General features: G+C 41.5%; 1 pseudogene; it reads left to right on the plus strand.

The window, feature by feature from the left end:
- Nucleotides 1-8884: 8884 nt before the first annotated feature.
- LOC122437077 lies at nt 8885-10628 on the plus strand (annotated as a pseudogene).
- Nucleotides 10629-13948: the final 3320 nt, after the last annotated feature.

Here is a 13948-nt window from a genome sequence, read left to right on the forward strand (position 1 = left end):
ATATTGACTGTTTTTACATATCAAAGCAGATCAATGTCTCTATTTTCAGATTATCATCAGGAGTATTTCATCCATTTCCTCAATGAATTAAGTCTATTTTGAAAATGAGACATAAAACTGGTGAAGAGTTAAGCTTTGAGAATATTTGTAGATAATATTGAGCCAAAGATAAAAGAATTTTAATTAAAAAGGACATGATTAATTCTCAAATTAGCTCTGTGTACAATGAAATTTTCAGAGAAGAAAGTAAAACCTTATGGGGGAGTTGGGATTTGGATTTGGTCTTTAAGAGTAGGTTCTAGATAAGGATAAGAGATAAGAATGAGGACAGAAGGCTCTATAGGAAGCTAAAATTATCTCAAAAAAACAAAAACAAACACCTTATCTTTGACAAAGGAGGCAAGGATATACAATGGAAAAAAGACAACCTCTTTAACAAGTGGTGCTGGGAAAACTGGTCAACCACTTGCAAAAGAATGAAACTAGAACACTTTCTAACACCATACACAAAAATAAACTCAAAATTGATTAAAGATCTAAATGTAAGACCAGAAACTATAAAACTCCTAGAGGAGAACATAGGCAAAACACTCTCTGACATAAATCACAGCAAGATCCTCTATGACCCACCTCCCAGAATATTGGAAATAAAAGCAAAACTAAACAAATGGGATCTAATGAAACTTAAAAGCTTTTGCACTACAAAAGAAACTATAAGTAAGGTGAAAAGACAGCCGTCAGATTGGGAGAAAATAATAGCAAATGAAGAAACAGACAAAGGATTAATCTCAAAAATATACAAGCAACTCCTGCAGCTCAATTCCAGAAAAATAAATGACCCAATCAAAAAATGGGCCAGAGAACTAAACAGACATTTCTCCAAAGAAGACATACAGATGGCTAACAAACACATGAAAAGATGCTCAACATCACTCATTATCAGAGAAATGCAAATCAAAACCACAATGAGGTACCATTACACACCAGTCAGGATGGCTGCTATCCAAAAGTCTACAAGCAATAAATGCTGGAGAGGGTGTGGAGAAAAGGGAACCCTCTTACACTGTTGGTGGGAATGCAAACTAGTACAGCCACTATGGAGAACAGTGTGGAGATTCCTTAAAAAACTGGAAATAGAACTGCCATATGACCCAGCAATCCCACTTCTGGGCATACACACTGAGGAAACCAGATCTGAAAGAGACACATGCACCCCAATGTTCATCGCAGCACTGTTTATAATAGCCAGGACATGGAAGCAACCTAGATGCCCATCAGCAGATGAATGGATAAGGAAGCTGTGGTACATATACACCATGGAATATTACTCAGCCGTTAAAAAGAATTCATTTGAACCAGTCCTAATGAGATGGATGAAACTGGAGCCCCTTATACAGAGTGAAGTAAGCCAGAAAGATAAAGAACATTACAGCATACTAACACATATATATGGAATTTAGAAAGATGGTAACGATAACCCTATATGCAAAACAGAAAAAGAGACACAGAAATACAGAACAGACTTTTGAACTCTGTGGGAGAAGGTGAGGGTGGGATGTTTCAAAAGAACAGCATGTATACTATCTATGGTGAAACAGATCACCAGCCCAGGTGGGATGCACGAGACAAGTGCTCCAGCCTGGTGCACTGGGAAGACCCAGAGGAATCGGGTGGAGAGGGAGATGGGAGGGGGGATCGGGATGGGGAATAAGTGTAAATCTATGGCTGATTCATATCAATGTATGACAAAACCCACTGAAATGTTGTGAAGCAATTAGCCTCCAACTAATAAAAAAATTAAAAAAAAAAAAAAAAAAAAAAACAAAAGCAAAGACCTAGAAAGCAGGGCAAAGACCTGAAAGACCAAGAAAGCAGGAACATGGGGGAAGAAGAGGGGAGAGGGAAAAGTTGAGAGACAAAGGGATGATATGGTTTTTATAAATGTATATGAGCAAAAAAAATTAAGCTTAAAAGGTAGGTTGGTGCTAATAGAAAGCTAAACTGTTAGCTTGTCCTTATAGACCAGTGACTAGCAAATCTAAATGTGTGGGAAATCCTCTTGCAGGCATGGGAAGATACATAAAAGGAGGTGGAATGTAGGAGTTCCAAGTTCTGTACAAGTTCCAGAGCCACTGCCTAATTCAAACCTTGACTCTGCCACTTGAAGCCTGTGACCTTGGCCAACTTTGCCAACCTGTCTGTGCCTCAGTGCTCTCATATGAAAAATGAGGTGACGAACTTTCTTGGAGTTGTTGGAAGAGCTGGATGGCTCAGCTCATGCAAACCCATTGGAAGAAGACTGGGCACATGGTAGTGGTGGTCTACCCATTAAAGGAGCCTTTTTTATCCCAAGACTGAAGTCAACCTAGCTCTGTGCAATTTCTACTAGTAGGATACCTTTCTCTCTTAGTGATTATGAACTCCCTGGAATCTCTGGACCTTTAGAAACCTTTAATTAGTGTGTGTTTCCCACTTGTTGTCATATATATAAGCAGACTCAGACATTTGCAAGTCCAATTCAAAATACCACTTGCCTTATTAATTCGCTAGGGCTACCATAGCAAAATACCACAGACTGAGTGATCTAAGCAACCCAGTTTTTCTTTTCACAGTTCTGGAGGCCAGAAGTTCAAAACCCAGGTCTTGACCAGTTTCGTTCTTCCTAAGGTCACCTTCTTACTGAATCCTCACACAGCCTTGCCACTGTGTGTACAGCCCTGGTGTCTCCCTGCATGTCCAAAGTTCCTCTCTTATAAGTACAGCAACCGTATTGGATGAGGACCCACTGTAAGGCTTCATTTTAGTTTAATCACCTCTCTTAAGGGACCTGTCTCCAAATGCTGTCCTTCTGAGGTACTGGGGGTTAGGGCTTCATATAAATTTGAGGAGACACAATTCAACCCACAATACCAGCCTTGACCTTTCTGCTCATTGTATGATATTGTCTCCAGTCCCCTGTCTAGGAGGTCTCTTTTCATGAACATCATTTCATAATAAGCAGTGTGAAACTTTACCAAGAAAGCCAAGAGGTGTGCTTGTGATAGCCATCCCCAGATACATACTCAACACCTCCTGTGCCATGCTCTGGGTGGTGTGCCGGGATCCATCCATCCATATGTGGAACAAACTGCCTGCCCTCATGAAGCTTGCATTCTAGGGGATCTACATCTAACAAAGCACATAACGGGGCTCGGAGTACGTCAGATGTGAACAAGTGCCATGGAGAACAAAAAAGAAAATGAGGTAGAAGGGGAGCCCCCTGAATGGGGTTGGAGGGGTGACTATTTTGTAAGGAGTGGTCATGGAAAGCCCCTCTCCTGTGGTCATGTTTTAGCAATGAGATGAGGAAGTCAGGAAACAAGTCATGTGGATAATTGGAGGATGAACATTTCAAGCCCAGAAAACATCAGGTTCTCAGATTCTGAGGGGAGCTGAGGTGGATAAACCTAGAGCCTGTTATACAGAGTGAAGTAAGTCATATATTCACGCATAAGTATGGAATCTAGGAAAGTGCTGCTGATGAATCTATCTGCAGGGCGGGAATAGAGGTGCTGACATAAAGAGCGGACACAGCGGGGGAAGGACAGGGTGGGACAGGTTGGAGAGCAGCCTTCACACACACACACTACCACATGTAAAGTGGATGGCTGGTGGGAAGCTGCTGACAACACAGGGAGCTTGGCCCATTGCTCCGTGAGCACCTAGACGGGGCTGGGGGCTGGGAGGGAGGCTCAAGAGCAAGGGGACATATGTATACTTATGGCCCAAGACTCAGCATGCAAAAACTGAAGATTACAGCACCCAGTCCCATCATTTCATGGCAAATGGATGGGGTTTTCCATTTTTTAATGGAAACAGTGGTAGTTTTTATCTTCTTGGGCTCCCAATCACTGAGGACAGTGATGGCAGCCATGAAATTAAAAGAAAACACTTCTCCTGTAAAGAAAAGCTATGACCAACCTATACAGTGGATTAAAAAGCTGAGACATCACTTTGCTGACAAAGGTCTGTGTGGTCAAACCTATGGTTATTCTGGTAGTCATGTAAGGATGTGAGAGTTAAACCATAAAGAAGGCTGAGCTCTGAAGAACTGATGCTTTTGAACTGTGGCGCTGCCAGCCCTTGGACCTCAAGGAGATTAAACCAGTCAAACCTAAAGGAAATCAGTCCTGAATATTCATTGGAAGGACTGATGCTGAGCTGAAGCTCCAATACTTTGGCCACCTGATGCAAAGAGCTGACTCATTGGAAAATTCCTTGTTGCTGGGAAAGATTGAGGGCAGGAGGAGAAGGGGACGACAGAGGATGAGTGGTTGAATGGCATCACCAACTCAATGACCATGAGTCTGAGTAAACCCTAGGAGATAGTGAAGGACAGGGAAGCCTAGCATGCTGCAACAAAGAGTCAGACACAACTGAGTGACACTACAGAAACAACAGTTGATTCCCGTTGTGTACGGCAGAAACCAGTACAGCACTGTAAAGCCACTTTCTCCCAGTTGAAAAAAAAGCTCCTGAGGTGGAAGTGGCTCGGAATATCCACGTGGCTGGAGCAAAACAGGTGAGGAGGAAAGTGCTTGGAAAGGAGAGGAGAGCTAGGTCGGGCCCCGTTCTGTCACTGTAAGGATGTTGACTCTTGCTGGAGTGAAGTGGGAAATCCCTAGAAGGTTTTGAGCATGGTCTGATTAATGTTTTTAAAGGATCGCTCAGATTATCATGTTGAGAAGAGACTGAGTCAGGGAGTGGGGAATGGCGAGCAGTCCAACTAGTGACAATTGTCACATTGCGAGGGAACAGTAAAGTAGAAGTAGTGAAGTTAGTGAGAAAGGTTTAGAGTCTTGATGTATTTCCAAAGGAAAACCACCAGGAATTTCTGTTATTCCATCTACTGCTTATGATGCCCTCTAGGTTGCATTTGGCATCCAGCCAATTAGCACTGTCAAAGTTGCAGGTGCATCAGAGCATTCTCTGTATCCTGGAGACAAGTGTGCAGCTTAAATCCATGCACATCCTTCCAAGCTCAGTCTCCATATCAAAATAAATGAGCGCTAACATTATAGAAATCCTCCTAGGGAACTGGATAAAGCAGCCATCCTTAACCATCTATACTCTGATCATAGGTTATAAAAAGTCCAAAACCAAAGGGAATGCAGAATGCCTCCAGCTGGTATGATATTTGGATAAAAAAATATAGAATGTCATCATGCCAGTAACACATTCTTAATCAGAAAGGGAAAAGAGAGCAGAAGAAAGGAAGGGAGACCAAGAAAGTGATAGAATTTGCTCTTCCTAAAGTGAGTGACTAGAATGGTGCAAGGTTCTTGTCAATACTTTAAAAAGCAAGCTACAAAATTGCTTTCTAATTGCTAACATTAAGAATTTGTATCTTGAATTATTCTTATTTAAGATGAAGACATTAGCATAGTTCTACTAATCTATTCCCTCCCTGATTTTTGTTCAGATAGACTGAGATCTTTGTTGTTGTTTATCAGTTGTCCAGTCATGTCCAACTCTTTCTGGCCCCATGGACTGCAGCATACCAGGCCTCCCTGTCCCTCACCATCTCCTGAAGTTTGTCCAAGTTCATGTCCATTGCATCAGTGATGCCATCCAGCAATCTCATCCTCTGACACCTTCTTCTCCTTCTGCCCTCAGTCTCTCCCAGCATCAGGGACTTTCCAATGAGTCAACTGTTTGCATCAGATGACCAAAACACTGGAGCTTCAGCTTCAGCATCAGTCCTTCCACTGAGCATTCAGGGTTTACTTCCCTTAAGACTGACTGGTTTGATCTCCTTGCTGTCCAAGGGACTTTCAGGAGTCTTCTCCAGCACCACAGTTTCAAGGAATCAGTATTTTGGCATTCTGTCATCTTTATAGTCCAGCTCTTGCAACCGTAAGTGACCACTGGGAACACCATACTCTTGACTATACAGACCAGTGGCAGCAGAATAATGTCTTTGCTTTTCAACACACTGTCTAGATTTGCCATAGCTTTCCTGCCAAGAAGCTTCTGATTTGATGGCTGCAGTCACCATTTGCAGTGATCCAAGAAGAGGAAATCTGTCACTACTTCCACTTTATACCCTTCTGTTTGCCGTAAAGTAATGGGCCCGGGTGCCATGGTCTTCAGTTCAGTTCAGTCACTCAGTCATGTCTGACTCTTTGTGACCCCACAGAATGCAGCACACCAAGCTTCCCTGTCCATTACCAACTCCCAGAGCTTGCTCAAACTCATGTCCATCGAGTTGGTGACGCCATTCAAACCATCTCATCCTCTGTCGTCCCCTTCTCCTCCCGCCTTCAATCTTTCCCAGAATCAGGGTCTTTTCCAATGAGTCAGTTCATGGCATCAGGTGGCCAAAGTATTGGAGTTTCAGCTTCAGAATCAGTCCTTCCAATGAATATTCAGGACTGATCTCCTTTAGGATGGACTGGTTGGATCTCCTTGCAGTCCAAGGGACTCTCAAGTGTCTTCTCCAACACCACAGTTCAAAAGCATCAATTCTTCAGTGCTCAGCTTTCCTCTCAGTCCAACTCTCACATCCATACATGATCACTAGAAAAACCATAGCCTTGACTAGGTGGCTCTATGTTGGCAAAGTAATGTCTCTGCTTTTTAATATCCTGTCTAGGTTGGTCATAGCTTTTCTTCCAAGGAGCAAGAGCCTTTTAATTTCATGGCTGCAGTCACCATCAGCAGTGATTTTGGACCCCCAAAAATAAATTCTGCCACTGTTTCCATTGTTTCCTCATCTATTTGCCATGAAGTGATGGGACCAGATGCCATGATCTTAGTTTTCTGAATGTTGAGCTTTAAGCCTACTTTTTCACTCTCCTCTTTCACCTTCATCAAGGGGCTCTTTAGTTCCTCTTCAGTTTCTGCCATAAGGGTGGTGTCATCTTAATATGTGAGGTTATTGATATTTCTGCCAGCAATCTTGATTCCAACTTGTGCTTCCTCCAGCCCAGCGTTTCTCATAATGTACCCTGCATGTAAGTTAAATAAGCAGGGTGACAATATACAGCCTTGACGTACTCCTTTTCCTATTGGAACCAGTCTGTTGTTCCATGTCCAGTTCTAACTGTTGCTTCTTGAACTGCATACAGATTTCTCAGGAAGCAGGCAGGTGGTCTGGTATTCCCATCTCTTTAAGAATTTTCCACAGTTTGCTGTCAGCCACACAGTCAAAGGCTTTGGCATAGTCAATAAAGCAGAAGTAGATGTGTGTGTGTGTTTTTTTTTTAACTCTCTTGCTTTTTTGATGATCCAACGGATGTTGGCAATTTGATCTCTGGTTCCTCTGCCCTTTCTAAATCCAGTTTGAACATCTGGAAGTTCACAGTTCACGCACTGTTGAAGCCTGGCTTGGAGAATTTTGGGCATTACTCTGCTAGCATGTGAGATGAGTGCAATTGTGAGGTAGTTTGAGCATTCTTTGGCATTGCCTTTCTTTGGGATTGGAATGAAAACTGATCTTTTCCAGTTCTGTGGCCACTGCTGAGTTTTCCAAATTTGCTGGCATATTGAGTGCAGCACTTTCAAAGCATCATCTTTCAGGATGTGAAATAGCTCATCTGGAATTCCATCACCTCTACTAGCTTTGTTTGTAGTGATGCTTCGTAAGGCCCACTTGACTTCACATTCCAGGATGTCTGGTTCTAGGTGAGTGATCACACCATCGTGGTTATCTGGGTCATGAAGATCTTTTTGTATCATTTTTCTGTGTATTCTTGCCACCTCTTCTTAATATGTTTTGCTTCTTTTAGGCCCATACCATTTCTGTCCTTTATTGTGCCCATCTTTTCATGAAATGTTCCCTTGGTATCTGTAACTTTCCTGAAGAAATCTCTAGTCTTTCCCATTCTATTATTTTCCTCTATTTCTTTGCATTGATCACTGAGGAAGGCTTTCTTATCTCTCCTTGCTGTTCTTTGGAACTCTGCACTCAAATGGGTATATCTTTCCTTTTCTCCTTTGCCTTTCACTTCCATGATCTTGGTTTTGTTTTGTTTTGTTTTTAATATTTAGTTTTAAGCCTGACTCTTTCACTCTCCTCCTTCACCCTCAAGAAGTTCTTTAGTTCCTTCTTTGCTTTCTGCCATTAGGGTCGTATCTTCCACATATCTAAGGTTGTTGATATTTCTCCCACCTGTCTTTATTCCAGCTTGTAACTCATCCAGCCTGGCATTTCTCATGATGTGCTTAACATATAGGTTACACAAACAAGTGACAGCAGACAGCACTATTACACTCCTTCCTCAATCTTGAACCAATCTGTTCTTCCATGCAGGGTTCTAACTATTGCTTCTTGATCCGCATACAGGTTTCTCAGGAGACAGGTAAGATGGTCTGGTATTCTCTTCTCTCTAAGAACTTTCCACAGTTTGTTATGATCCCCATGAAGACTTTAGTGTAGTTGATGAAACAGAAGTCAATGTTTTTCTGGAATTTCCTTGCTTTCTCTATGATCCAGCAAATGTTGGCAATTTGATCACTGGTTCCTCTTCCTTTTCTAAACCCAGCTTGGACATCTGGAAGTTCACGGTTCACATAACACTGAAGCCTAGCATGAAAGATTTTAAGCATGACCTTACTAGCATGGGAGATGAGTGCCACTGTCCAATAGTTAGCACATTCTTTAGTACTACCATTCTTGGGAATTTTTCTTATTTAAGATGAAGACTTTAGCATAGTTCTACTCATTTATTCCTTCCATGATTGTTGTTCACATTGTTTGAGATCTTAGCTCAAGATAATTTTTATTAAGTGAAAATTATAGAATAAGAGGTGGACGGAGGGCACAGGACATGTGTGTGGTTGTGTTTCGCCAGCCCTGAAGGGAAATTGAGCACTCGAGGTGACCAGGGACTGAGAATTTCAGATGCGCTTGGTAAACCTGGTGCACCACCATGCAGGCTGCAAGACTTGTATTCCGCGGACACCACCTTCCAGGGTTTTCCACCCAGCTTTCACCTTCCCTGTTGTGAAGAATCCCATCAATGGAAGATAACATGAAAAATAATACACATGCATATATATTAAAAACTGACTCACTTTGCAAAAGTCTGACATGACTTAGTGACTAAACAACAACAAAAACACATGAAACTAATACAGCATTGTAGATCAAATACACTTCAATAAAACAAATTTAAAAAAAGAAAGTATGAAAAAGTGTTTATAGTAAGCTACCCTCTGAGTAAGGAATTAGGGAAGATAATTATATATTTGCATTTGCCAATACCTGGAATGAGAAATACTGAAAGTATATTGCAAGAAAAAAAAAACATGTATACATATACATAAGGGTAGGGAATAGACTAAACAAGCACAGAAGTAAAGTGACTTCACAAAGTATACTTTTAAATATAGTTTTTTTTTTTAATTTGAATCATGGACTTATTATTTTCTGTTGTTGAAGTATAGTTGATTTACAGTATACAGCAAGGTGATTCAGTTATATATATGTATATATATATATGGATATATGTATGTATTCTTGTTCAGATTCTTTTCCACATATATTCTTGTTCAGATTCTTTTCCACTGTGGGTTATTGTGGGATACTAATATAGTTCCCTGTGCAATACAGTAGGTCCTAGTTGTTTATACAAACTTATTCTTTTTATGTAAAGAATTGGAAACAATAAAAAAAGAACTGCAACATAACCTAATCTAAAAAAAAAAGAATTCCATGACAAAGAATCAGTAGCTCCTAACAGCCAGCAGGGAATATGTCACAGAGACAAGAATTGGGATCCAGCATGGGAAAACTGGCCAAGAACTCACAGAGGCAGCTTTGGAACCATCACTGGAAAAAATATTTTAAATAGATCCGATGGGAAGATGTTGGTCTATGAGCTTTGTGTTACTATGGGCTGGGAATGTCTAATGAGATTGGAGCTATTGAAAAGGCTGTAATTTGGCCTCAGTAAGTAAAGGATAGAACTCGTTCCACCTACATGTACTTCGCAGCAGTATCGGTTTTGCAGCGTTCCTCTTTTCTGGCGGTGAGCAGAACTGCTCTCATGAACTAATGACGAGAGGCTCGGGTAACAGTTGGTGCAGCTTTCAATTGCACCTGCTGTCATACAGTGATGATTGAAGCTGAAGTGCTGGTACAGTGGATGACACATGACTAGAGCCCAGGCCCAAAGCATCTTGCTTGGTTACTATATCCTGGTTGTGATGTGTGCAGCGGTGGCTCCTCTGATGATGTTAAGGGGGCCTCTTCTCAGAGCTGAGTGGCAGACAGTTGGCATTGTGGGAGGCCTCTTCCCTGTGACAACAGGTGTGTTTGCCCAGTGAGAAGTTTCTGAACATGAGAGCATGTGGGGGTGGGCCTGGGTCTGGTCTGTGTCCTCACTGGGATCTATGTTTTTTGACCTACCATGGCTGCTGCTGCCTCTCTGTACTCAGTGGCAATTGATGGTGGATTAGTTCTTTGCAGCATGTTTCTTCTGTATGACAAACAGAAAGTAATCAAGCATGCAGAAGTCATACAGGTGTATGGAGTTCTAAAATATGATCCCATCAGTCTGATGCTGGGAATCTACCTGGATCCAGTAAACATATTTATGTGAGTTGCCAGTATTCTAACAATTGGAGGCAATAGAAAGAAATGAAGTGACCAGCTTCTGACTTCTTAATACATCAAATACCTGGCTTGTTTAATAGGGGCAGATATTAAATAGTTTGTCCAAGCAACTTTTGTTGAAGTTCAGAAGATAAGAATTTGAGACTTCCCTGGTAGTCCAGTGGCTAAGAATCCTCCTGCCAATGCAAAGGACACGGTTTGACCCCTAGTCTGGGAATGTTCCACATGCCATGGGGCAATGAAGCCCCGTGTGACACAGCTACTGAGTCTGCTCTCTAGAGCCTGCAAACTGCAGCTAGCAAGCCCGCGAGCTGCAACTGCTGAAGCCCATGCACCTAGAGCCTGTCCTCTGCAACAAGAGAAGCCACACAATGATTGACCCACACTCAGCCATGAAGATTCAGCACAGCCAAAAATAAATAAATAAATAATAAATTTTTAAAAAGAGAGAGAGTGCTACCAATTATAGGGAACAGGATAGTCTCAAAGTATCTAGAAAAAAAAAGAAGATAAGAACTCATTGCCATATGTAAAACAGATCATCAGTGTGAGTTCAATGCATGAAGAAAGGACCCAAAGGCTTACGGAGTGGGGAGGGAGAGAGGCAGAAGGGGTGTTCAGGATGGAGGGGACACATCTATGCTTATAGCAAAAAAAAGAAAAAGAAAAGAAAATCACAATATTGTAAAGTAATAATCCTCTGATTAAAATTTTAAAAAAAAAGAACTTGTGAGCACGTTTCAAGTGTGCCAGTAATATAACGCTTCAGGTCTGCTTTTTCTTCTAGAGAATAAATTCTGTAGTTCTCTGCCAATAGCACACACACATTTTCAATTCTCATGTTGAGTAACTCGAAAGTGTTCTTGGAAGTGGTCAAACAGGAGATGACAAGAGTGAACACCGACATTCTAGGTATCAGTGGACTAAAATGGACTGGAATGGGAGAATTTACTTCAGATGATCATTATATCTACTACTGTGGACAAGAATCTCTTAGAAGAAATGGAGTAGCCCTCATAGTCAGCAAAAGCAAAATGCAGTACTTGGGTGTAGTCACAAAAATAACAGAAATGATCCTTGTTTGTTTCCAAGGGAAACCATTCAATATCACAGTAACACAAGTCTATGCCCCAACCACTAATGCTGAAGAAGCTAAAGTTGAACAGTTCTGTGAAGGCCTACAAGACCTAAAACTAAACCAAAAAAAGAAAAAAAAAATGTCCTTTACATCATAGGTGACTGGTCAGAGATACCTGGAGTAACAGGCCAATTTGGCCATGAAGTACAAAATGAAGCAGGGCAAAGTCTAACAGTTTTGCCGAGAGAACACACTCATCATAGCAAACATCCTCTTCCAACAACACAAGAGACAGCTCCACACATGACTGTATTCTTTGCAACACCAAAGATGGAGATATTCTATACAGTCAGCACAAACAGGAACAGGACTGGGAGCTGACTGTGGCTCAGATAATGAACTCCTTATTGAAAATTTCAGACTTAAATTGGAGAAAATAGGGAAAACCACTAGGCCATTTAGGTATGACCTAAATCAAGCCCCTTACAATCACACAGTGGAAGTGACAAATAGATTCAAGGGATTAGGCCTGATAAACAGAATGCCTGAAGAACTATGGATGGAGATTATAACACTGTACAGGAGGCAGTGATCAAAACCAGCCCCAAGAAAAAGGAACGCAAAAAAGCAGAATGATTGTTTAAGGAGGCCTTACAAATAGCTGAGAAAAGAAGAGAAGCAAAAGGCAAAGAAGAAAAGAAAACGCAGAGTTCTGAATCTGCAGAGTTCTGAAGAATATCAAGGAGAGATAAGAAAGCTTTCCTAAATGAACCATGCAAAGAAATAGAGGAAAACAAAATAATGGGAAAGACTAGAGATCTCTTCAAGAAAATTTGAGATACCAAGGAAACACTTAATGCGAAGTTGGGCAGAATAAAGGACAGAAATGGTATGGACCTAACAGAAGCAGAAGAGATTAAAAAGAGGTGGCAAGAATACACAGAGTGAAAATCGCTAAGTCACGTCTGACTCTTTGCAAACCCATGGACTATACAGTCCTGGTCCATGAAATTCTCCAGGCCAGAATACTGGAGTGGGTAACCTTTGCCTTCAGCAGGGAATCTTCCCAACCCAGGGATCAAATCCAGGTCTCCTGAATTGCATGCAGATTCTCTATCAGCTGAGCCACAAAGTAAGCCCAAGAGTACTGGAGTAGGTAGCCTATCCCTTCTCCAGCAGATCTTCCTGACCCAGGAATGGAACTGGGGTCTCCTAAATTGCAAGATGATTCTTTACCAACTGCACTATCAGGGAAGCCCAGCATACACAGAAGAACTATACAAAAAAGATCTTCATGATCCAGATAACCACAGTGGTGTGATCACTCAGCTAGAGCCAGATATGCTGGAGTGAGAAGTCAAGTGGGCCTTAGGGAACATCACTACGAACAAAGCTTAGGAACACATCACTTCAGGCATTCTGTTTATCAGCTCTAATCCCTTGAATCTATTTGTCACTTCTACTGTGTAATTGTAAGGGGTTTGATATAGGTCATACCTGAATGGTCTAGTGGTTTTCCCTACTTTCTTTTAACTCTGAAATTTCAATAAGCAGTTCATGATCTGAGCCACAGTCAACTCCCAGTCTTGTTTTTGCTATAAACAAAGTTAGTGGAGGTGCTGGAATTCCAGCTGAGCTTTTCAAATCCTAAAAAAAAAAATGATGTTGTTAAAGTGCTGCACTCAACATGCCAGCAAATTTGGAAAACCTGTCAGCAGTGGCCACAGGACTGGAAAAGGTCAGTTTTTTATTCCAATCCCAAAGAAAGGTAATACCAAAAAAATGTTCAAACTCCGGCACAATTGCACTTATTTCACCCAAAAGCAAGGCCGTGCTCAAAATTCTCCAAGTGAGTCTTCAACAGTACATGAACTGAGAACTTCCAGAGGTACAAGCTGGATTTAGAAAAGCCAGAGAAACCAGAGATCCAATTGCCAGTATCCACTGGATCAGAGAAAAAGCAAGGGAACCCCAGAAAAACATTTACTTCTGCTTCATTGACTATGCTAAAGCCTTTGACTGTGTGAATTACAACAAATTGTGGAAAATTCTTAAAGAGATGGGAATACCAGACCTCCTTACCTGCCTCCTGAGAAACCTGTATGCAGGTCAGGAAGCAACAGTTAGAACTGGACATGGAACAACAGAATGGTTCCAAATAGGAAAAGGAATACGTAAAGGCTGTATATTGTCACCCTGCTTTTTTAACTTATATGCAGACTACATCATGAGAAACGCTGGACTGGAGGAAGCACAAGCTGGAATCAAGA

The sequence above is a fragment of the Cervus canadensis genome, chromosome 1 (assembly GCF_019320065.1).
Source record: "Cervus canadensis isolate Bull #8, Minnesota chromosome 1, ASM1932006v1, whole genome shotgun sequence".
NCBI classification, from domain to species: Eukaryota; Metazoa; Chordata; class Mammalia; order Artiodactyla; family Cervidae; genus Cervus; species Cervus canadensis.